The sequence below is a fragment of the Podarcis gaigeae genome (assembly GCF_964106915.1).
Source record: "Podarcis gaigeae genome assembly, chromosome: 4".
Taxonomy (NCBI): domain Eukaryota; kingdom Metazoa; phylum Chordata; class Lepidosauria; order Squamata; family Lacertidae; genus Podarcis; species Podarcis gaigeae.
In genome coordinates, this window is record NC_139677.1 from 75,686,850 (window position 1) to 75,713,273 (window position 26,424).

The window sequence follows — 26,424 nt, forward strand, 5'->3', positions numbered from 1 at the left end:
GAATTTTGTCAGGGAACTGACTTGTAAATCCAGGGACTGTCCCTGGGAAACGGGGACGTCTGGTAACCTTAGGATAAGCTTTCTCTGCCCAGTACATTCCCTAAACTCATGAAATGACACAGGCAACAGTTTGAAAGATCCAAGGAACAAGAAAATCTCTTTTTTTTACAATTCCACTCTTTTTCTTAAGTACAGCACACTTGCTTCAGATATAGCTAACTAAGATATACAGCCAGTGATTATTTACAGGAATTTAATTTATCTCCACCCTACTGATATCAATAGATTTAAAAGGGCATGTATTTGCCATTTACAGGCATGACCAATATCACTTTCCCAGAGTCTACTCCCTCCAGACCTCTAACACTAGATCTAGATACCCGCATGAACTTTTTCTAAAATTGATTTCCAATCAGAAAGGGCAAAAAAGGGGGGATTTATTAATTTAGTCCTCAATACAGTTAGGGGGGGTAGCATTATAAAGTGCTTTTTGAACCATTTATTTTGAACAGCTGTAGTACTGAATCAACTCTGTCAGGGAGGATAGAATGCTTAAATCTGGCAAGAGCCTTCTTTCATTCACTGTGCATTGTCTCACTTGCTGACAAAACTTAGGAAGCCCCAAAGCCGAAAGCTTTCTACTGACCCTGAAAATTTTAAGTGGTATATTCAAATGTACCCAGGAATTCTTGTCCTTCTTTGACTCAACAGGCCATTTTCCATTGACATCAAAGGGAACAGAATGAAAAAACTGATTTAAGCAAAACAAGAGGTGAACAAGATGGACTTCCACAAGAGCTCTTTCCATCACTAACTATATCCTCTTCAGCAGAGACAATGAAAGAAGGGATCTCAAGAGTCGAGTTAGGGCTGATTGATGCAATACAATTGATAGAATCCAGAACAAAAGCTTTTTCCTGGGCTATGCTATTTCAAACTGCAGGTGGGGTTGGGGTTGTGCATCTGAATGTTCATGCACAATACATAACTTTCAAAAATTATAGTTTTCTAATGTTTCAACTTATACGCTTAATGTAAGTAGCAAAACAGAAACATGACCCCCCCAAACCCCTACTTAAATACATTTAACTCTAAGAAAGGATTATACATTGTATTGACAAAAGTTTGCTCGACAAATCAAATACAGTTTCATAATGCATATGTGTAAAGGAAAGAGATATGGTTGCCTCGCATTTGGAATTTCCTCCAATATGGTGACTAAATTATACAGGTGAAGTAGGGGTAGACGGCGTTTCCATGCAGTGCTCTGGTTCGCCAGAAGCCATGCTGGCCACATGACCCGGAAGCTGTATGCCGGCTCCCTCGGCCAGTAAAGCGAGATGAGCACCGCAACCCCAGAGTCGTTCGCAACTGGACCTAACGGTCAGTGGTCCCTTTACCTTTACCTAGGGTAACCGGGGGGGGGGGGAGTGGGAAGGGATAGGTAGTACTGTTTCTGCTATTTATGAACAAGGAACTAAAGCCCCAAGCAGACAAACAAACCTTCTCATTAAAAGGGGGTGGGGCGCGCATACACACACACACACACACACACACACACACACACACACAATGCCAACAGTAAGTATTGTAGCATGTGTCTTCTCACACCCACACCAGCCAGTGATGTGGGGTGGGTGAGCAGAAAGCAAAGGACACAGTAACATCACATCACAAGATACTTGTTACATGAGGACGCAGTGAGATACAGAATGGAGGCAACTCTGTCATGCAACATCAAGTTTGGTCCTTAATTTTACAACTTACCTTTTTATCTCCGAATGGCTTTCATTAGTCACATGAATCTCCCAAGTTCCATCATTCTGGAACTGATTACAGCACGACGGAAGCTATTCAAGAGAAACACTGAGTTAGAGTGGGGCCCCATACTGCATTTTCATACATATAAAAATAATAGAACTAAATATGTGTGAGAGAAGGGAGGGATCAGTCTATGTTTTAAACTTACTCATCCTACATAGCGACAGCTGTAGCACATTTTCTACATATTCAAAAGAAATAATGATTTATAATAAGTTGATCAATGGGTGAAATCCAACCTAGAACTGAGAGGGTGTGTGCTAATGCAATAAGCCTCCTCCTTTCCTCTACCATGAATCTCCAAAATCTGCTCCAGGGAGGTTGGGAAACTCTGGACCACAGCTCCCACCCACCCACCCAGTATAGTTTGTAGTTCAAAACATCTGGAGGGTACTAGATTGGGGAAGGCTGATATAGAGCGAAATTCACACCCCAAACCATACTTTCAACTGAAGCTCCGCCATGTGATGCAGTTATCAGGTGTGCTAATGGCACTGAGATACTTGCAATGGCACAGTCAAGACTTTTAAAAACACTCAAGGTCTCACCTGAACTAAGATTTTGTTCCATGTTTAAATCCACAGAATCTTTCTCTGTTACTTATTCTGTTATTAGGGGAAATTGAGTAAAACTATTGGTTTTTACACACGCAAGACTTCGCGTGAGAAGCAGGCTGTTTGAAATTGATGCAAGTGTGGACAATTTAGATTCAGACATTCATTATCATTGTTGTCCAAGAAAGTAACAGAGGAAAGTAGAAATCAATGAAGATGATAAAAGTAAATGTGGTGGTTGTTTTGTGAGAGTAATCTACTCTAGCAAAATGCAGCTAGGTTCATTGTTTGAGTCCAATACCATTTCATAGTAGCAAATCCAAAGAGCAGATATGACAAGATCAAAATATGATAAGCACAACACTTGCAAACTCACAAAACACACAACACAGAGGCTTTATCAGACATCCAATGAAAACCCCTTTTTTAACCAATGCAGAATTTTCTACCTTATTTTCTTCATCAATTGCCATCTAAAACTCTGTGGTAAAGCCCACGGGGTGATCAGTAGAAGCAAAAAATTGAGAAATCTATACTTAAAGAAATGGGACAGCTGCCCCACACTACGTTGCAAAGCTAGGGTTATTATTAATTATTTAATTTATTTAGAAATTTATTTTAGGATATAGTAAGAATTTATGTTTTGCTTCTGCCCTCCAAATGGAAAAATAAAATCCAGTAGAAATATATTAAGCAAATAATGAAAGACACTGAATCTTCTTGCTTAATTGCTCTTCAAACTGCTAGAAAGGTTATTTTCTTACCTTACACTGCGTCTTCTGCAATCTGACAGTGTCATTCAGTCAGTCATTTTAATGTCAGCTACTCTTTTATTATACAGAATACAAGTAATAATGAAACTGTGCTGATCTGCCTGCCTTCACTCCATATAGTGTCTATATTTATACACTTATGCTTCTATTTGAATCTATATTTATCTACTTTATCTGCCTACAGTGCATCTGTTTCTCATACACACAGACAATATATATATATACACACACTTACAAATATATATATATAAACACACATTCCACTGCACTTAAGAATCTGCATGAATATACATCGTATCATGCTTCCAATAGCGGCATCAGGAGCATATTAAAAAATATATATGCATATGACTAAATAATTGTGTGTGTGCACGCACACACACTAGCCTATGCCCAGCTGAACAATGAAAAGGATTGTCTGGTCTGAATGAGCCATCTTATGTATGGTGGGATTTGGAAAGTGTACTGAGCTATAGGCTAATTGTTCTTATCTTAAATTCACCCTCTGTTGCAATTATGGATTGGGTGCAAAGCAACAGCTGTTAATTCTTTTACAGCAACGTTGGGCAGTTAATGCTGTAAATACTGGCACCCTGCCTGCACTGCTGCCTCCATGTTGTAGCATTAGCAGAACTACACTAACAACCTGGAGGTCATTTCTAGAAACAACTTTACAATAGAGGTGCCATTTTTATGGGGGCAGTTCCAAGTGTGATCATAGCCTGTGGTGCAACCCTCAAATTGCCTCTTCATTACAGGCAAAATATGTCAGCCAAAACCATAATCAACCCATCACTGGCAAAGTGGTCATTAACATTCTTAGCCAACCAAATGTAGTGCATTAAGATGTGCATAAACCTCATATCAGTATGACTGTCAACCAACACTACAAACACATTTATTATACTAGAAGATATTGATAAAGCTATAGGCCATACATTACTCAATTATCATATGGCTATTCACCTAAAATATCCAGACTATGTTGTACTGAATCACCATATATAACTGAAATGTTTCGTATGGCTATGCAAGTAGATTCAGTACTGGGTTGTTTATTATTCTGCTGCATCATTATTATGTTTTGTTTAGTCGTTTATTTGTGTCCGACTCTTTGTGACCCCATGGACCAGAGCACACCACGCACTCCTGTCTTCCACTGCCTCCTGCCGTTTGGTCAAACTCATGTTCGTAGCTTCGAGAACACTGTCCAACCATCTCATCCTCTGTCGTCCCCTTCTCCTTGTACCCTCAATCTTTCCCAACATCATTAGAAACTCACCATCAACTCACCAATGCAAGGTACTCCCATTATTTTTATGGTCATAATTCAAAGCCAAACCTAATGAAGTTCTATTCTAGCCTTGGGTTTTTGTGTCTGGACTATCTTACCTTATCTAAGTATACTTTATATTTAACAGGTTAATTACAGTTTTACTCATGCCCATAGCATAACTATTTGTGCTGGTGTCTGATAGGCAAATACCCTACCAGGAGATTCTCAGGAAAATCTTTTAATAAAATATGAAAGAGACCATGAATAGAATATATCATTTTAAGGCTTCCTGTAGTTTTCAAAATACCAATTTAACGTTCTCATTAGATCTCAGAGAATCTCAAATTTTACTGAAAACAATCATAAATAGCTGCCCTTAGAATTACATGGATATATCTGAAATTGAGATTGCAAAACATGTGCAAGGACTGGAAACAAGCAATTGTGCTTTTCAGCCCTTATGTTTTCCAAGTTTATACATCAAGATTTGTCAAGGGAAGTGTAAAATATATTTGTGCAGTCTTCCCCCCCCCCCCCAATTATAGGGTATTTACTTCCCATTAGTACACAATAATTGTTTTTAAAAATCCAGGTAATAACTTGCCCACTGCATATTCCATATACTTCATTTTAAACCTTTACATTTACACTATTATTTTCCTATTCACTATTGACACTATAAAACATTTTTGTGTGCATGTTTTCACAGAACCTGTTACCACTTCCATGGTACATTTTAAAGGCATTCTGTTTCACCTTCTGATCAATATTCATGGCCCAACCTATAATCACATGTATCCTTGTGTGTAAGTCTCTTTCAACCTTAGCGGCTTCTAGACTAGGGTTTATTGGGGTTTTATTGTGCTCCTCATGCATACAGTGTCCATACAACAATGTTGGCATCAAAAGGATGGGTGATATTCCTCCCTCAATTTAATCTCCCTCCATTTAATCTTTTCCTCAGAATATATGGTAAGATCGGGGGGGGGGGGCTGTTGGCAACTACCCATTTGTGATATAGGAACAACCTGTTTGCCATATTAAACCCTATTTTAAAGTGGAAGCACTTTAAAATATGCAAAAGAAGAAATTGAAAGGCAGCAAATCTCCATTCATGATGTTGTTGGTACTGCATTGCCACTACATTAAGGTTACCAGACGTCCCCATTTCTCGGGGACAGAATCCGGATTTACAAATCAGTCCCCATACAAAATCCATTGACATTGAAATGTGTCCCCGGATTCATTGCAGAAAAATCTGGTAACCTTACACTACATTGCCCCCAAACCAGCTAACGTTTGTTATGATTAAGACTCACCAACACCAGTGGAATATAGCTGCAACTAAGTTAAGCAGCACTGCTTTCATAACTAAGTTTAACTAGAAAGACTTTGAAAAACGCTCCAGATTCAATCCCTGGTGCCTTATGCATGCTCAGAAAGTCCCTTGTCTGACGCCCTGGAGACCACTGCTTGTCAGTGCAAATAGTTCTGAACTAGATGAACCAACAGTCTGACACAGTACAAGGCAGCGCCTTATGTCTTATGGATTGGGTCAACTGTCTAACACAAGGAAGTCCAAAACAGTCAAGTCCAACAGAAGGAAGCAAATGCATTTTACTGATTTGAAATTGGAATACAAGATTAAAGTAGCGTGACTAACAACGCCTAGATTTTGACATGGGCTAATTTAAAACATAGTAAGCATATTGTTTCAAAAATTCTTTCTTAAAACAACAACAGCTGTGAGGATATAGGATTTTATCATTTACTAAATCTCATCCCCGCCCCTCAAAAAGCAGCACATGCAATCATGACTATAACTGTTCAATAGTTTATTACTGGACAGTGGAACAAATATTACGTGCAGGATAGCATCATGAAAAAGTATTATTCTGATATAGGCACCTCAAGCACTTTCATATTACAAATTGCTACATTAATTTAGAAGTCTGTACAAAATAAATGTACAACCATTTGCAACTTGATAAAATACATACACAAAACCCAATTATATTTATATAGGGGGGAAATGAATTTTCCAAACTTAAGAAGCAAATACTATACAAGTTCAAAAGGAAATAATACTAATTAAATATCTGGCAGTGAAAAGAAATCAGAAACAACCTGAATTACTTCAAGAGGTGCAATGTGTTAGTACACAAATACCTTTTGCTTTTTCACAAATTTTTGGTAGCTAATTCTCGCACACACAAATATATCACTTTGAAATAATCCTTAAGGTTTTATACATTCCGTGCATAGTTTATTGTTCCCATATAAAAACATTTTGGGGCATTTACAGTGCAATCCTATGTGTGTTAACTCAAAATTAAGTCTCACAGATTTCAATGAGGCTTATTCCCAAGACAGCATGCACAGGGCTGTCTGTGTTAACCTCAGTAGAACTTATTTCTGAATAAAGGTGCTTGACACTGAACTGCACATGTAAAGCAGAAACACACATGAACCAGCTCTAATCAACAAGCCATATCTAAAAAAATAACTTATATCCTTCTGTAAGGAGTGAACAAATACACAGCTGATTAAACGTAAATTGTGCAGATGCTACTTTTCATTTTCCACAATGCTGGATAAGTAATAGTTCTGAACTGGTTTGTAATAGGAATAGCAAGATTTCTAACATCTGAGATGAATGATACCTATGTCATATCACCCTTCTCCTCCCCCCCCCCCCATCCAACCCCTATCCAACATTATCTACAAAGCACAGGATGTCAGCATTTGGGTCCCCATCTGGAGATTTCTCTCCTAAAAGCTAAAAAAGGAAACCTCTTCCAAATTTATCAGTAAGCACATATAGCAGAGATTTGAAAGAAATGACAAAAGGACACTCTTCCCCTAGGTCATTTAAAGAGTATATTAGAGGAAGGCCATTACCTAGATGATGAAAACCAAAGCAGCCCTCTCAGCAGATCATCTTGGGAAAGATGCTAAAATCTCTTCAACAACAACTGATCATTGGTACTTCCCAAGAAACAAAAGCTTAAGCCGAAGATATTCATGTGCAACTTGGCAACATTACCACATCTCTAGGCACTAGCAACTCTCTCATGTGCCCAATGATTTTTTTTTTTAATTTGGAAAGAAAGCCAACTGTATGCTTTCAAAAATATGCTATCCCACTAATGCCCCAGCCATTATACCCTCAACTGTTCAGAAGAAATCAATTATAAAAAGCAGTAAGAGAAACATTTGTCAACATCAACAACAAAGTTTTGCACCCCTAGGAATCTCTACAGTGACAGAATTTCATAGTTTAGAATACATAGCTTTTTGGAAAAACGAAAACCCCCACAGATTACAGAACAAAAAGTTCCATTTGAAACAGAAATATCGACAGATGAAGTTCAAAATGGTATAAAGGACCGTCCAAATGGCAAATCTCCCGGGCGTTTGCAATGAATTCTATAAATCTTTTCAGGAGCTTCTTGTGCTTTGAATACTTGAAATGTTTGATCAGTATCTTGAGCTGGGAAAATAGCTCTTACTAGCCCTACTCCTGTTTGGAACCTGCTACAAAGGGACTGAAATACTGAATGCTCTTGTCTGGATTATACTAGACCATTACTGAGAGTAAGAGCATGCTGGTGGGCAAATTAGAAAGGACCGGTTCACAGTCTCAGTACTAGTAACAAATATGACATTATTCCGGATAAGAAATCTATATCATAACATGGGGGGGGGGGGAGTTCTATTACACATTTATGAAAGCACAAAAAGCAAGCAAACTTTGCCTTTTCCTGGTATTGTCTGCAGTACAGAGTCTCCTAACAGTATGACAGTTCCATTGGAGGATTCAGGCAGGGGAAACCAAACACACGTCTCCAAACCGTTGCACAATTTCCTATTACAATTCATACATTTGAAGGGCTCCCAAAATGACATGCAGACTAACACAAGGGCCACTTTCTTCACCTGTAAACTTCCCCCTGATTTCAGCTCCTTTTTTGAAATGGGGGTCTAATTCTGCACATAATGTTAAAGGTGTTCCCTGTCGTTTCCTGTGAGGTTTTTCATTTACTAGTAGGAATGGGGGTCCACTGCACACAAGGAGGCGAGGTTTAACCTTTCCCTGCTGCAGTCAGGAGAAAAACCACCCTGTAGTACAGTTTGCGGGGAGGGGGGTAAGGAAGGAAGCCTCCATTAATGCAAACTGGAGTTTTTTCTACCACTAGTTACTGTGTCAGACAAGCGTCAACTTTTGTTATGGCAGGAAGAGTTAAATATTTCCTCCTTGCACACTGTCATCCCGATTCAAAAAGAACCCCGCTTCCTATGCTTACATTTTAATAATATATTTTAGGAAGCCATCTCACATTTAACTTCATGTATAAGTCAGGCCCTGAAAACACTGGGAAAGTTATTTGTGTGGCTTTTTCTCCCTTGGGTGTATAGGACACAGTGCCAAAGATTTTCCTGTACTTCAGACTTCCAATAAGGAAAAAAAAATTCTAGTTCTTTTTATACACAACATTTTTGCTTTCCTCTGCAAAGGGACACTCAGTGAACTAAAATATCTTAGAAGTTTACAGCACTATATTTAGCTTTAATGTAAATATGTCTGAATTGGAAATGATGATCATTCAGGAAGTGACAGCCAACTTTTCCATGTCAGTGGTACTATGAGAAGTTCAAATAGCTAGAGGTTCACAGCTCATCCAATTAAATTATGAATTCTAAATTGAAACATGGAACAATTGTATATAGCATGGAATGATACCAAGAATAAAGAGCATTGAGATTCCAAAGACAAAAATAAATTACAAGCCGTCAGAACTGGAAATTCTATAACTGGGCAGCTGTAATTTGATATGTTTGGAACTGGCTATGTTGTACAGAAATTCGTAACAGCCCCACATGGCAAGTCATGAAAGAATCATAGTCTCTCCCTTTCCAATCTGATTTCTCTCGAAAATATTCTATACTCCAAGGCTTTTAGCTAAATGACAATATACCCAAAGCAGGGACATATAGGGATAACGTAGCAGCTAACTTGGTACATAGCCCTGGGTACAGTTTCTTATGTGCAGCTAGCATGCTTTCCTCTAATACTGAAAACTCCCCAATTTGAAAAACAGACTGCCACCATTTTTTGTCTTTAACATGCATATAAGAATTAACCAAGTGTACCCAATCTCTATTTGGCATTTGGAAATCACACCCTCTGCAGCAAACATTGAGAATGAGCACGCACAGATAAAAATACTTCATCCAAAGTATAGGCAAACTATGTAATTCACTACTACGAGATGTAATAAAGGCTACCAACTTGGATGGTTTTGAAAGAGAATTAAACAAATTTATGGAGGATGAAGATTACACTGCACATTTCTATTAAAGTCAACTGTAGTCTTATGCCACAATGAGTTTGATAGTTGATTAGCTTCTACAAGTTTCTTAATAAAGTTAAGTTTGTACTGTATTTTTCTTATTCTGACTGCACAGTTGTCAGGACAGTCTGCTTTTCCACTATGTATTGAAGAGAATACATATCTCTTGGAATGCCACATGAGGGAAGAGAGCTCACCCAGTTTGGCATAAGAACATGGACCATTCTTCCTGCTTCACCAACCCATGCAGAGGATTGCTCGATGTCCTGGAATCACCTGGTGCATCAGGCTTCACCACACTTTGAGCAAAATTGTGGACAACAGAAGCACACTTGCCCTGGATAGCAGTAGTATGTCACATTTGGGATATAAGTGGCATACAAATGCAAGAGCCTGCTGGATCAGGCCAATGGCCCATCTAGAGCAGCAACTTGCTTGTCAAGGCCCTGTGACCTGCAGTTCCCTAGTGGGTAATAAACACAGGGACACGAGTATTTAGGTTTATGGGTTTAAATAGGCCACAACTTTATTGGTTACAGATGTGAGCAGTTTGACTTAGGCATTGGGTGAAGCCAGGCTATATCTTGACTCCTGCCCAACTGCAAGGAGTCCATCTAAGAGTAAACCACCAATAGGGGGACCCTGTGACTTACATCAAATAGGGGCACCCCGAGAGATTTCCATTGGGATCCGGTGAAGGGTGAGAGAGGAGGGGCCCCCAGCCGCATCACAATTTAAACTTCCCATGGCTACGCCCCCCCCCACCAGTGCTGATTGGACAGCAGAGCAACCCCTGGGCATGGCCTGCCCAGCGCCAGTGACATGGCCAGGACAGCACGAGGGGGGGCATCAATCTCTGCCCCTGCCAGATCACTGAAGGGGCCTAACCTGGCCATGCCTAAGTTCTCAAACCTGGCCACAATGCTGCCCGCTGGAAAGGGTGAGCGGACTTGTTCTCACAGTAGCCAACCAGGTAAGTTTGTGGTAAGTCTGAGAGCAGCACCTGGGTGCAACAGCATTCCCAGCAGCTGACATTTAAGATACATACTGCCTACAACATGGGCAGCCTTATCCTCATGAATAGAAATTTAATTAGTATAATAATTAAGAATTGTTCTAATCCTTTTTTGAAGATGTCCAAACTGGTGGCCATCACTACTTTTTGAGTGATGGCAACAGTTACTTGGATCACATATCTCCATGGGCAACATGGTGGCATTATCTGCTTGCACAGCTGGGGCCAGGCAGCAGCTCTATGCAACAATTTGGGCAGCTGGGTAGCGATAGCAAATTTGTTCTGCATTTCATTGAGGGGTGGCAGCAACAGCAGTACTGCAGCCAAGGCAATGGATCCAGCCCAGCCCTTTATTTAAATTTACTCTGTTTTGCTAAGACAAAAGAAATACGACTTGATTTTAACATTTTAATCTTTTAGAAAATTGCCATATTAAACTGGAATACAAATGGTCTGTCTCAATCTTGACAAAAAAACTGTGAGTGTTCCACAGACCAAATACCAGCATCACTTTTTAATGAAAATTCAGCTTTTTCTAATTGTGATATAATGTTAAACATTCAAATGAAGATTTTGAGCATGTTGGTTTAATGTTACTAGTTTAATGACACAGTATTTTAATTCTAAAAGCCATTTGTACTAAATGGTAGCTTTGATTTCATAAGTGCACTTATTCTATCTATATGAAGACTTTTGATTACAGTGGTACCTTGGTTAATGAACTTAATCCGTTCCAGAAGTCCGTTCTTAAACCGAAGCTGTTCTTAAACTGAGGTGTGCTGTCCCTAATGAGGCCTCCTGCCGCAGGTGCCCTTCCACCATTTGGATTCCGTTCTTACACCGAGGTAAAGTTCTCAAACTGGGAGGTAAAGTTCTCACTCCGGTTTTGCGGAGTTCGTAAACCAAATCGTTCTTAAACAAGGACTGTTCTTAAACCGAGGTACCACTGTACTGAAATCAAAATCTCTCCAAGGAGAACAGCCAAAGTTCCATGGAAGAGCACATCCTTGCATGCAAAAGATCTCAGGTTCAATCCTTGGCATCTCAAGTAGGGCTGGAAAATACTGGTTGGACGTCATGGAAAGATGTCCCATCAGTGTTAACAATACTGGGCTAAATGGACTAACAGTCTAACTCAATATAAGGCAGCTTCTAATGTTCCAGTTTAAATCAACACTGAACTGTCAAGGGGATCACAATTAATAGCAGAGAAAAACAGATGAAAACAAGTTAAAAATAATTTTGGTTTACTTTCAATATAACAAGAAACTAGTTTTATCACTATCCTTATAGAAAGCATTAATATTGCTAACGGCAAAAATTTTGGGAATGTGGTGAGAGCTTCTGAAAGAAAAATAGCATAAGGAATTATTTTTGTGGGGTTGTTTGTTGGGTTTTTTGTGTTTTTTTTAGACCAGTATCTTGGACCACATTAAAATGAAATAACTGCTCCTGAGTTTCATGAGGATTTTAAGGCACAAACTCTCATCCACAATTACCTGCCAGTTTCCTTTACTGTAACCTCATATATACTGTACTGTAAAATAGGAGGAATATTGCTGTATTTTTATTTCTTTGTTTACCAAATACTTTGATATTTAGTAAAGTTACATACTGAAAAGGTCACTAATATTTCTAAAACAGATTGGATATTATCTGGTAAATGTTCTTGAATTAACAACAATAAATAGGAAAAAAGTTTCTAGTTCATTCTGGAGAAAGCCCATGCCACAAATGCAGCATAAAAATGAACATAGAAGATGGTAGTTTTTCAACATGAGAAGAACAGCAGTAATTGGTTTAATAAGTATTTGTTCCTTTTTTGCTTTTTAGTTCCACATTTAAATGATAGTTGCATGCAACTTGCCTTTCCCTAGAAATGTAAGGCTACCATCCTTAAAAAAGTGTAAATAAGAGACGCTTTATAAATCTGAAACAAATCTACCTTATAGTTCTTCATCAACTTCCTTTGCTGATCTCAAATATTACGCATACACACACACACACACACACACACACACACACTTTTCTTTTAAAGACTTAAAACACAATTTACTAACGATATATATCAGTTCGTTTTTGCAGTGTTCTTGCAATCATAGGTCTCTCTGCGAGAGTAAATAATTGCTCTGCTTGTTCATATTGAAAGGAAGCTTTTGAGAAACTAATCTCAAAGAGACCTAAAATGGATGGACCAAAGAGGGGATCAGAAGAGGGAGATAGGAAAAATATGTGCATGAATAGGATAGTATGCATGTACCTATGTGTGGATAGATACATGGTTGTGTGGATGTGAGATATGGACTTAGTCCAGAAAGGTGGCTTATAAATAAATAAAATAAACTGAAATGAAAGTAAAAAGGTAAAGGGACCCCTGACCGTTAGGTCAAGTTGCGGACGACTCTGGGGTTGCGGCGCTCATCTCGCTTTAATGGCCGAGGGAGCTGGCATACAACTTCTGGGTCATGTGGCCAGCATGACTAAGCCACTGCTGGCGAACCAGAGCAGCACATGGAAATGATGTTTACCTTCCCACCAGAGCGGTACCTATTTATCTGCTTGCACTTTGACGTGCTTTCGAACTGCTAGGTTGGCAGGAGTTGGGACTGAGCAATGGGAGCTCACCCCGTCACGGGGATTTGAACCGCCAACCTTCTGATCGGCAAGCCCTAGGCTCTGTGGTTTAGACCACAGTGCCACCCGCGTCCCTAAAAGTAGCTGTTTGCAACCACTAGCACGACTCAAATTTATTTTTGCGATCAGAGCCAGTATCCAAGATTCATATTTTCCAAGTCAGTATTTTATTTCTAAAAGATTAGTATCTTCCAACATGTCTCGGCTTAGTGTGGTTCAGGCCCTAGCTCTCCCCACAGCCGCCAACAACATGCCACCACTTCCTCCTACTCCATGACTGACACTTATCTGGCTGCCAGACCCATCTCCCTTGCTGCCTCCCAAACCAACTCTTGTGTCAGCTCTTGGAATCACCATTAGGACCATAACTTCTCTTCTCCCTTCCCCCATGCCCCTCAGTCTTTGGGTTAGGCCTCTTCTTCCCACCTTGGTATATCTGGAGACTCAGCCAGTCCCTGTCAATCCTACTGGGGTCTGCAGGTAACATGCAGGTCACATGCTGGCAAAACAGATCCCTCCACCTAGCTAGAATACACCCTCCACTCACTAGCTGTTGAGCGGAGGATTCAATTCAGCTCAGTTGGACTGCACATGAATGTGTTCACCTGCTGGGAAGAAGCACATGCAGTCAAACTGCACCACGGGGCTGTTTGAAAGCCCTCTTGCAAACAGCCTTGGGGTGTCCTTTGCAAAAGCTGCCTGCCTTTTTTTCCTGTCCAATAGTCCCAACCCTGACAGCCCTGGATTACTACAGACAAACTGATCTGGGGTTATCTGGGGTTGTCTTGATCTGACTCAGTTGAAGTTCAGGTCTGCTTGAATTGCTCAGATTTAGTTTGGACTTTAGGCTTCTGTTGAATCTTGCTCACTGCCTTATTAGTTTCAAACCATTGTTCTAAGCCACTGCAACTTGAAACATTTAGGTCTGCCATTTAAGGAACAGAATGCTGCCAACCTACTGTGCCACTTCAGAGAGTCAACTTAGCACCTTAACGCCTCTTTTATTTGTTGCCTATTAACCCTTCAGTAGCAGAAACTTCTTCTGACTTAGAGAATTAGTAAACAAGCAGATGCACAGATTAAATTTTAGAGGGATACTAAAATCACATGATTCTTGTTAGAACCCTTGAATTCAGTTTTGTGTATAGCTTTTTAGCTGTTGAAGTTACAGTTTTGGCAGCCCTTGCTTCCTAACTCTGCAAAGCAACATCTTGGTCACTGTGCTTTGACCATTGAAAGAATTGCTATTTTGGATTTGTGATATGGGCATTTGGTATGATATTATTCAGAGAGTTTTCTATTATAAAGTACTATAAATCATCCAAGCAGGACCCAAGGCTTTCTGCAAAGACACTTCTGTGCTCAAATATCATTTTCTTTTTTTCAGTTTAATAAAACTGCTGCAGGGATGAGACAAGATAGCAAACAGATTAAAGAATTTGTGAACTCAGAACAGGGAGATTAAATTACTGTCAAACACAAGCAACAAGGGGGAGCCCTATATGACAGTGATGGAAATCTCCCCATAAGTGCCAATTCATGTCTGGTTAACATGTGTGGTACACACGGAGTAGGAAATGCAGCTGCAACTTAATTGTGCTGTGAAATATTCTATGGAATTTTATGTGAACATGCTGAACTACTTCAAGTGTCAGTATAGCCAAAATGCAGAAATATATTTTGAAAAGACTGGCAAAACGTCCCTTGCTAATCTTTCAACAAACACTAGATTTCCCCCCCCCCCTGCTATGTCTGTTTTTTCTTGCTGCTGTTAATACGTCATATTGAGTTAAATTTGGACATGGCTCCACAGGTTCCACATATACATTACATGCATGTGTGCTGCCTGCCACATAGCAACAATCATGAGCACAATTTTAAGGCTAGAAATGAGATAAAAAATTAAGCAGCAACCCAGCCCAGACAGGCAGAAATGGCAAGAAAAAATCTAGAAAAATTTCCTGTTGAATAAAAGTTTTTAAAAACTAAGAAAGCTATGACCAACATCACTTTTGCATGCACAGTATTCTTAACTGGCCTCTCATTTAAGACTATTTGAATTAGTATTGCAATACTAAAATGTGGAACATAAATCCTGTTTATTTGCAGTCTGATGATCTTGGGGTTGGCATTAAGTTTAGAGACTCGGACACTTTGTGATTTCACATACTGAGCTCAAAATATGAGGCTCAAGACAGGACGAGGGCCATTACCAAAATGGTCACATTACAGAAAGGTGATCAGGAACAGGAGATTTGAAAGGGCCAGCTTGTTAGGTTTTCCATTACATTTGGAGATGCAGTCTTTTGCCTCTCTAGGAACATTCTGTATCCTATTAGGCAGCCCCACCTTAGAATTGTTCTGTAGATCCTCAACTTCCAGTTTAGTGACAATACACACTACCCTGGGCAATGAACATTTCTTTGAGTTATTTGCATTACAGTCAATAGAGAACTAAAGTCCACTTGTAAGAATAAGACAACTGACTTGGATTCTATATCAGAAACAAACACAGGCACACTGTGGAACGTGTTTTTTAAAATAATGGCACATATCTATGCATACTGAGCTGTTTGGCATTTTATAACCCAAAGGGGAAAACACAGTCATTTTTAAGTATGCAAAACTGCTTTAGTGATTATCCCAGAAACATACATTCTATTTCAGTGGCCAATGCCTATTGAAATGTATCACTTTTCTGACTTTAAAACACATTTTGAGTCAAACCTAAAAAAAAGTTTACCAGACAAAGAATATTGCTGTTATTTGTGAATGCTATTTTCTATCTTGTAGTAAAGAGACTGTCTGACACAAAATGTTCCAAAAACGCATAACAAGCTCTGATCTCAATTGCTGTGAAGTCCCAAATTAACTCAATGGAAGGCAATTATATGCACCCAGTACATGAGATCAGAATCAGATCCCAACCGTGGTGTTGTGTGAAATCCTATTTTTACTGTGTTAAAGTTATCATTTACCTTGTGAGATTTCACACGATGAACAACCATTGCTTCCTTTATCTCCAGAAAACTCAATATGGCAGGTAACTTTTTTCCACAGTTTAGAAACACAAGGCATGTTGTGGGCTGGGTCTTTTTTAAATCATTATTTAAATAGGGCATTTGGTTTCAATATAAGACCTAAATGCATCCCAACACAAATGAAGGGGAAGTGGACAGAACAGAGAAAAACCATAAAATAAGTCACTGGCTTCAGGATGTTTTGTCGTGGCATTTAGAGGACCCAGCTAGTTCACCTTCCAAAAAACATTTCAATATCCTTATAAAGAGGAAGGCGAAAATGAGGAACTTGATCAAAGGTTATATACTTCTTTTCCTTTCTTTTGATAGCATTGCTTCTTCACACCAGCAGCTTAAACAGTGACACAATATCACTGCCACTGCAGACTTAAAGCTGGCTGAAGAAATTTTGTTAAAACTCGGTATGATTTACAAGTTAAACCTAAGCAATCAGACGCAAAGCACCATTGGCTTCAATAGAGCTTACTCTTAGGATCAGTGCTATGCATCATTACCTAACAAATTGGGTATTGTGATATGTACTGCTGCTCGTGTGTGTGATTACTGGACTAGCAAAGCTCTCTATATGGTTCCCCTTGGGGTATGGCTACAGACTTTCTGGGTACAGGGCTTTAACAATTAACTCTTGCACTTCAAAATGTACCATTCTACTACTGCAGTGATGGTCAAACTTGGCCATCCAGCTGTTTTGGGACTACAATTCCCATCATCCCTGACCACTGGTCCTGTTAGCTAGGGATGATGGGAGCTATAGTCCCAAAACAGCTGGAGGCCATCACTGCACTACTGTGTACATGTGTGCACCGTATTTCTCTCTATCCCCCCTCTGTCTGTCTGTCTGTCTGTCTCTCTCTCTCTCTCTCTCTCTCTCTCTCTCTCTCTCTCACCCACCACTGAATATCAGAATCTCAAGACATTTTTCAAGTTATCATCCACATATTTCTTTGGAACCTGGCACTATTCTAGCCTTCATGTACAGACAGGTAGACAAGAGATCCTCTATGCTAACACTCTTATCCTAAGAATAATCAACACATACAATCAGACTCTAGAGTTCTTGTTTCTTTGAGTCACCCACAACTGTAGATTTTTACACAGAATCTAAGATACACATTTAAATACACGTTGTTCATGTTGCAAAGTGTACTCATATGGGAACTATTGAGTAGGAACTTTAAAAAAACACAAACCTGTACCAACCTAAGATTTCCCACGTGAATGGGAAACAAAATAGGTCCCAACACATGAGTTGCAGAGATCTGCTCACTCTGTATCTTCAAACACATTGTGATATTAGCCATCCTGATTATTGTCTCTATAGGATTCTTTCTATATTCAGCAGCTCAAGTTCCCAGCTGACAGAAGGGTCATCTGAGGACAAACTGGCAGCTCCAGAGCTGAATTTCCTGCCCTTTGCTGAATTTCAAGTAGATTCTGGAATTCTTTTTTCCAGGGTTTGTGGTTTAATTTCCTTTGTTGTTGCTTTAATGTTCAAAGCAGAGGAAAGAAACAACAACCAAACTTTCTATTAACATGAAAAGCAAATGTTGACCTTTAATACTCTTCATGTATACATTTTCCAGGACAGCAAAAAATAGTCCCAGGAAAACTATACAAGGTGGCCACACCAGTATCATTTCCCATAAATTGCTTAGAATGTCACTGCACATCTTGCCCACAAACTTTCCTTCTACGAGGGCTAGAAACTTACTTATTCTTTTTGAAATGAAATTTCAGAATCTGGGGGCCCTGCCCAGGGCACCCCTGGAAACCTTCATGGGTGTAATGGTGCCAGGTTGTTGACCCCTGCTGTAAAAGGTCTGACATGCTACCTGTACTACTGATTTCACCATGAATAGCATAGTCTTATGGGCCACCATACAAAATGGCTGACATTATAAAGTATAGCTTCTGATTATTTTCCTCTACGATTTTTGCATTTGGCACCTTATTCCTGTTCATGACGCAAAAGAAGTCTGAAGCATCTTCACGTGAACCACTACTTGGTACTAATTTTTGAAATGCACATAACTGGTACCCCTTGTACTACAGGCTAGAGAAGTATGATGCAGTAAAAACATACAGGTCCTTTCAAACCAGCCGAGTATGCTAACCAAGGAGACTATTTAGAATGTTCTTGGACCCATATGAGCAAGTCTTACTGTCTGTAGGGTTTTAGCAGCTCAAATTATAACACATAAGATGGAGGATTGTCTTTCAAGATGTGGTTTCCCCATAGCCAACTTTTCCTGTTCAAGTTGTACAGTACTGGTAGCTGCCTCAGTACTTTCAATTCTCATGGGATGTTCTCATGCCCTGCCTGTGCCTGTATTTTCTGTCTCTTTTGAGGCAGACGCATAGGGTGCTAATTGTCCAATGTCTGATGAAGTAGTATCTTCAGAATGTGCCTCAGGCCCACTAATTGTCTTCTGCTTTTAAAGTAGTTACAGATATACATAGCTAAAGAGACAGAAACGGGTCTCCATATTTGCTTTCTCTGTGTAGCAACCGTATATAGAAAACCCTTCGTGTCTTTCTTTTAGCCTTAAATCAATCAAAACATTAGCATTAAGTTTCAGTTTCCCAAGAAAATGATATTTGCTACCCATTTCCTGAGAAGCCTGCCAGCATTTCTGTTTTCTATTCTTCTGGGTTACCTTTGGCTTCTATTCTTGGTCCCCCTCAAAAAGCTGGACCAGTACCCAAAGTTTCTCATCTGAAGACTGAAGAAGCATCACACAAAGCTCATTTCTTTATATTATTATTGTGTTTCTAGGGCTTCCAAATCTTGTAACATTTGCAGAAGCAGAATAATTAGATCAGCATCTAAGGACTCACATAAAAAGGTAAAGGACCCATGACAGTTAAGTACAGTCACGAACGACTCTGGGGATGTGGCATTCATCACACTTTACTGGCCGAGGGAGCCATTGGTCCACAGACAGTTTTTCCAGGTTACGTGGCCAGCATGACTAAGCCGCTTCTGGCGAAACCAGAGCAGCGCACGGAAATGCCATTTACCTTCCCACTGGAGCGGTACCTATTTATCTACTTGCACTTTGATGTGCTTTCAAACTGCTAGGTTGGCAGGAGCTGGGACCGAGCAACGGGAGTTCACCCCGTCGCAGGGATTCAAATCGCCGACCTTCCGATCGGCAAGCCCTAGGCTCAGTGGTTTAGACCATAGCACCACTCACATCCCCAATGACACATCTACACAGCTGTAAATAAAACATTTTAAATGTGCTGTAAAGTGCAATGCATAAATGTGACATTAGATGGCGACAGTGAGCTATGCAAAATTCAATATATTTTTCAAACTGTTTTTTAAAAAGCATTTTCACAGCGTTTTTTATATGTGTGTGGATTCCACCTGAGGAAGGCTCATCTCTAGAAAAGTGCAGTGAGTGTGAATCTGGCATAGAACTGATTTTGAGGTTACTCCAAATCTCTTGTTGACTAGCTTGGTATGTGTAGACACACCTCTTCCCCTGTGAACGCCCATAAGTATACTTCTACAGAATGTCAGAAGCTTTGGAAGTAGGACAGGGAAGTAGGACTGTCACAAAATTTTAGTTGCCTAGCTGTATCAGATTTAATTAATTAATTAATTGTTTGCGTCTGAAAGTTTCAGAGCAGGGTCCATTATAGAAAAGGTACCGGTACTTCTTCTGTGTGTATGTGAGAGGAAGAAATCTCTCTTCCAAAATGAAACCTGCCAATTGTTTTTTTACTGAGTTCTTACATTATCTTTCTAATTTATTTGGGCCACAATTTTTAACCAACAGGCTTTTTGACTGATGAATCTAACCAAGTACGTATGCTTCAGCACAACAGATAAAACAGGTCTTCATTAACAGTTTATTTTGTCCTGATGTAGTTCTATCAGCATTAGAGCCAAACTATACTTGACACTAAAAAAATTCCTTCCAGTAGAACCTTAAAGACCAACTAAGTCAGTTCTTGGTATGAGCTTTCGTGTGCATGCACACTTCTTCAGATACACTGAAACAGAAGTTTCCAGACCCTTCTATATAGTGAGAAGGTGGGGAGGGGTATTACTCAGAAGGCTGGTGGGAATGGGTGATTGGCAGATAGCTGTGATGAGCCTGTTGACGACTCTTAACGACTGCAATAGGTCTTACAGGAAGAAGCAAGGGGTGAAAAGGTGAAAAATGGCTTTGTCATGTATAATGAGATAAGAATCCAAGGTCTTTGTTCAGGCCAGGTTTAAACTTAAAACCATGGAGTGTATCTGAAGAAGTGTGCATGCACACGAAAGCTCATACCAAGAACTGACTTAGTTGGTCTTTAAGGTGCTACTCCCCTTCATGGATCACTGCCTTGCCGTGGCGAAGGGGCTTGAAGAACTCAGAGAAGCTATGAACTATGCCGAGCAGGGCACCCAAGATGAACAGGTCATAGTGGAGAGTTTTGACCAAACGTGATCCACCTGGAGGAGGAACCGGCAAGCCACTCCAGTATCCCTGCCAAGAAAACTCCATGGACAAAGACAACAGGCATATAAAAGATATGACGCTGGAAGACGAGCCCCTCAGGTCGGAAGGCGTCCAACATGCTACTGGGGAAGAGCGGAGGGCAAGTACAAGTAGATCCAGAGCTGATGAAGCGGCTGGGCCAAAGCCGAAAGGACGCTCAGTTGCGGATATGCCTGGAAGCGAAAGGAAAGTCCAATGCTGTAAAGAAAAATATTGCATAGGAACCTGGAATGTAAGAACCATGAACCTGGGTAAGTTGGAGGTGGTCAAAAATGAGATGGCAAGAATAAATATTGACATCCTGGGCATCAGTGAACTAAAATGGACGGGAATGGGTGAATTCAGTTCGGATGACCATCATATCTATTACTGTGGGCAAGAAACCCATAAAAGAAATGGAGTGGCCCTCATAGTCAACAAAAGAGTGGTGAAAGCTGTACTGGGATGCAATCTCAAAAATGATAGAATGATCTCGATACGAATCCAAGGCAGACCTTTTAACATCACAGTAATCCAAGTTTATGCACCAACTACTTGTGCTGAAGAAACTGAAATTGACCAATTCTATGAAGACTTACAAGACCTTATAGAAGTGACACCAAAGAAGGATGTTCTTCTCATTATAGGGGATTGGAATGCTAAAGTAGGGAGTCAAGAGATAAAAGGAACAACTGGCAAGTTTGGCCTTGGAGATCAAAACGAAGCAGGGCAAAGGCTAATAGAGTTCTGTCAAGAGAACAAGCTGGTCATCACAAACACGCTTTTCCAGCAACACAAGAGACGACTCTACACATGGACATCACCAGATGGGCAGCATCGAAATCAGATTGATTATATTCTCTGCAGCCAAAGATGGAGAAGCTCTATACAGTCAGCAAAAACAAGACCTGGAGCTGACTGTGGCTCAGATCATCAGCTTCTTATAGCAAAATTCAAGCTTAAACTGAAGAAAGTAGGAAAAACCACTGGGCCGGTAAGATACAATCTAAGTCAAATCCCTTATGAATACACAGTGGAAGTGAGGAACAGGTTTAAGGATTTAGATTTGGTGGACAGAATGCCTGAAGAACTATGGATGGAGGCTCGTAACATTATACAGGAGGCAGCAACGAAAACCATCCCAATGAGAAGGAAATGCAAGAAAGCAAAGTGGCTGTCCAATGAGGCCTTACAAATAGCGGGGGAGAGAAGGCAAGCAAAATGCGAGGGAGATGGTGAAAGATACAGGAAATTGAATGCAGATTTCCAAAGAATAGCAAGGAGAGACAAGAAGACCTTCTTAAACGAGCAATGCAAAGAAACAGAGGAAAGCAATAGAATGGGAAGAACCAGAGATCTGTTCAAGAAAATTGGAGATATGAAAGGAACATTTCGTACAAAGATTTCCACAATAAAGGACAAAAGTGGAAAGGACCTAACAGAAGCAGAAGACATCAAGAAGAGGTGGCAAGAATACACAGAGGAATTATACCAGAAAGAAATGGATGTCTCGTATACCCCAGGTAGTGTGGTTGCTGACCTTGAGCCAGACATCCTGGAAAGTGAAGTCAAATGGGCCTTAGAAAGCACTGCAAATAACAAGGCCAGTGGAAGTGATGGCATTCCAGCTGAACTATTTAAAATTTTAAAAGATGATGCTGTTAAGGTGCTACACTCAATATGCCAGCAAGTTTGGAAAACTCAGCAGTGGCCAGAGGATTGGAGAAGATCAGTCTACATCCCAATCCCAAAGAAGGGCAGTGCCAAAGAATGCTCCAACTACCGCACAATTGCACTCATTTCACACGCTAGCAAGGTTATGCTTAAAATTCTACAAGGAAGGCTCCAGCAGTATGTGGACCGAGAACTCCCAGAAGTGCAAGCTGGATTTAGAAGAGGCAGAGGAACCAGAGACCAAATTGCAAACATGCGCTGGATTATGGAGAAAGCTAGAGAGTTCCAGAAAGACATCTACTTCTGCTTCATTGACTATGCAAAAGCTTTTGACTGTGTCGACCACGGCAAACTATGGCAAGTTCTTAAAGAAATGGGAGTGCCAGATCACCTCATCTGTCTCCTGAGAAATCTCTATGTGGGACAAGAAGCTACAGTTAGAACTGGATATGGAACAACTGATTGGTTCAAAATTGGGAAAGGAGTACGACAAGGCTGTATTTTGTCTCCCTGCTTATTTAACTTATATGCAGAATTCATCATGCGAAAGGCTGGGCTGGATGAATCCCTAGCCGGAATTAAGATTGCCGGAAGAAATATCAACAACCTCAGATATGCAGATGACACAACCTTGATGGCAGAAAGTGAGGAGGAATTAAAGAACCTTTTAATGAGGGTGAAAGAGGAGAGCGCAAAATATGGTCTGAAGCTCAACATCAAAAAAACGAAGATCATGGCCACTGGTCCCATCACCTCCTGGCAAATAGAAGGGGAAGAAATGGAGGTAGTGAGAGATTTTACTTTCTTGGGCTCAATGATCACTGCAGATGGTGACAGCAGCCACGAAATTAAAAGACGCCTGCTTCTTGGGAGAAGGGCAATGACAGGCCTAGACAGCATCTTGAGAAGTAGAGACATCACCTTGCCAACAAAGGTTCGTATAGTTAAAGCTATGGTTTTCCCAGTAGTGATGTATGGAAGTGAGAGCTGGACCATAAAGAAGGCTGATCGCCGAAGAATTGATGCTTTTGAATTATGGTGCTGGAGGAGACTCTTGAGAGTCCCATGGACTGCAAGAAGATCAAACCTCTCCATACTGAAGGAAATCAACCCTGAGTGCTCACTGGAAGGACAGATTGTGAAGCTGAGGCTCCAGTACTTTGGCCACCTCATGAGAAGAGAAGACTCCCTGGAGAAGACCCTGATGTTGGGAAAGATGGAGGGCACAAGGAGAAGGGGACGGCAGAGGACGAGATGGTTGGATAGTGTTTTCGAGGTTACCAGCATGAGTTTGAGCAAACTGCGGGAGGCAGTGGAGGACAGAGGTGCCTGGCGTTCTCTGGTCCATGGGGTCACGAAGAGTCGGACACGACTAAACGACTAAACAACAACAACAACAAGGTGCTACTGGAAGGAATTTTTTTTGTTTTGACTATGGCAGACCAACACGGCTACCTATCTATACTTGACACTAAATGCATCGTTAGGAATCATCTGCATTGAAGTTTTTCTTTAATTTATGGTATGGGTAGGAGGGAATTTTAATTTTAACTGCAATACCTGGGGAGGTTTTAACCTTCCCGCCCTGTGTGCGATCCCAATGAAAATAATCCCCTCCACACTGCAAGAAGTGAAAGGGGGAAAACCTGGCAAGGAAGTGGTGAGGAAACAGCAGACCTATTGATACAGTAAAAAAAGAATAAAAGATGGCATCAGAAGAACACGCCTGCATTAGATTAATAATTATCCCTGGGACTGCAACCCTAGACACACTTACAATGGAGTAATCCCCTTTGAACACTATGGGACATACTTCCAATAAACATTATGTTTTAAATTTATTTAATGTGCAACTACTTGCCTTTTAAGACAAGCCCTCACATGCATAGATTTGTGCTGAAAGACTATATGCTCAGAGACTGCAATACGGTCATTAAATGACATAACCATTATTCCATGCAGATTTGCAGAGTAAAAGCCTCCACTCTAAGGAGCCCCTAGTTAAATTTAGGGCATTATTCCTGTTCCAACAGAATAATGTGTGTGCTTTTACCTGATTAGTTCCACCTTAACCTCATGCTGCAGTTGTGTGTGTGTGTGTGCCTGTGTGTGATCACATTTACATCCTCCTTCTCCCCCTCCCCTCCTTTTCTATTTTGCATCTTCCTGGTCTCTTGATTTTCTTTTAGAGCTGTCTCTCAGCAAGTATTTCAGGGGGGAAACGCTAAATAAAGATCACAGCCTGTTCTATTATGTCCTCTTCTTTTTCTTTTCCTTTCTTACATTTGTGCAATGTTGTGGCACCTATTAACTACCAATGTTTTCAGAATGACATTATACAAGGTGCAGGCTGTACCACTGTGCCCTAAAAATATCAACAGCTGCATTAGTCTCACAATAATTAATGGCAGGCATTATGCAAATGACAACTTTTTCACTGCAAAATAATGACATTTCTTCATTTTGAGCAGAGTTATGCAAAACAATGAACTGGGGATGATAAATCACACAGGAGAATTAAGAAAGCCATAGCATTCCTGCCCAGGCAGGCAGGCAAAAGACAAACAAGTTAGAACACATTGTTTATTCTTGAATCTCTATTAGAAAATAAATAAAAATAAAATAGATAGCTGAGCATTAGAACCTATATGTTGTTTATTCCTCCAGTCTTTCAGAAAGAATTCATAAGGGCATGCTAAATTCTAGCTTATTGCCAGTTACAAGCAAATTTTTCTTTATTAACCTTAATAAGTCATTCACTCAGAGACTAAAGTCATCAGGCAAATAAAAAGGATCACATGTCATTTTCCTACATATTAACTAATTTTTTATGCAAGCATCACAATGTATAGCAATTACTGCCGCTCAAAATAATGAAGTCATTTTCAATCTATTTTATTGGTTTGTGCTTGGCCATTTTTGTAGCTTTTTATTGTCTTACTCAAGAACAGCTTTCAGATCCAGAGAAAAGAAGCAAACTAGCTAAGAGCTACTTCTATTGCAATTTTTTCCTCCACATGATGATGGCAGAGAAGAAGAAAAATATTAATGCAATACTTCCTATATGTATCCTGAGCAAAAATACAATGCAATCCTATGTATGATTAATCAGATGGAAGTTCCACTGAGATTGATAGGATGTCCTCAAATATATGCATCCCTGGTAATACCATAATTGTCCTATCACATTTCCCTTGGTAACATCTGCAGAGAAACCATGACTGCAAGGGTAGCAGACAGCTCCCTAAGAAATAGAAGTCTCCTGGGTCAATTGAAAGGCCAGATCAGGGATTAGAGATTCAACCTGTGCTGGATGAGGTTACACTGAACCTGCTGAAAACTCCAGTTTGCAGCTTAGGTGCACTCCTGGATTTAACCCTGAGGATAGATGCCTAGGTTTCAGCAGTGGCCAGGAGTGTGTTTGTACATTTACAATTAGTGTGCCAGCAGCACCCTGGAGATAGATGTCTCATCTGACCATGGTGATACATGCTTACTTACATCCTGTTTGGATTACTATTGACATTATCTATGTGGGGTTGCCTTTCAAAGGTGTTCAGAAACTTCAGTGGGTCCAAAATGCTGTGGCCAGCTTGCTGACTTGAGCCAGTTACAGGGAAAACAGAAACTCGAAGTGCTGATTATGACTTACAAAGCCCTATGTGGCTTGTGTTCAGGATATCTGAAGGAGCTTATATCTCCCTATATGAGCCTCTCCTTCTGTTTGCCTTCCATGCATGCAAGGTCACCAACTAGATAGCACCCCTTGCCTTTGCAAGTACGTTAAGTGAAATCGCTCTTTCT

The 26,424-nt window shown here is 40.2% G+C and overlaps 1 protein-coding gene across 43 annotated transcripts in view; it reads right to left on the reverse strand.

Annotated features, from left to right (window-relative positions):
• The window catches only part of ZBTB20 (zinc finger and BTB domain containing 20), a 641,091-nt gene that overhangs the window by 263,381 nt on the left and 351,286 nt on the right, over nt 1-26,424 (reverse strand). For 42 of the 43 annotated variants that reach the window (XR_014563580.1, XR_014563581.1, XR_014563582.1 and 39 more), the window contains one exon: nt 1,768-1,850. The gene's annotated coding sequence lies outside the window, so the exon portion shown is untranslated. Of the gene's footprint in view, nt 1-1,767; nt 1,851-7,325; nt 7,413-26,424 lie in introns of those variants that run through there. The other variant, XM_083736561.1, reaches the window with a different exon arrangement.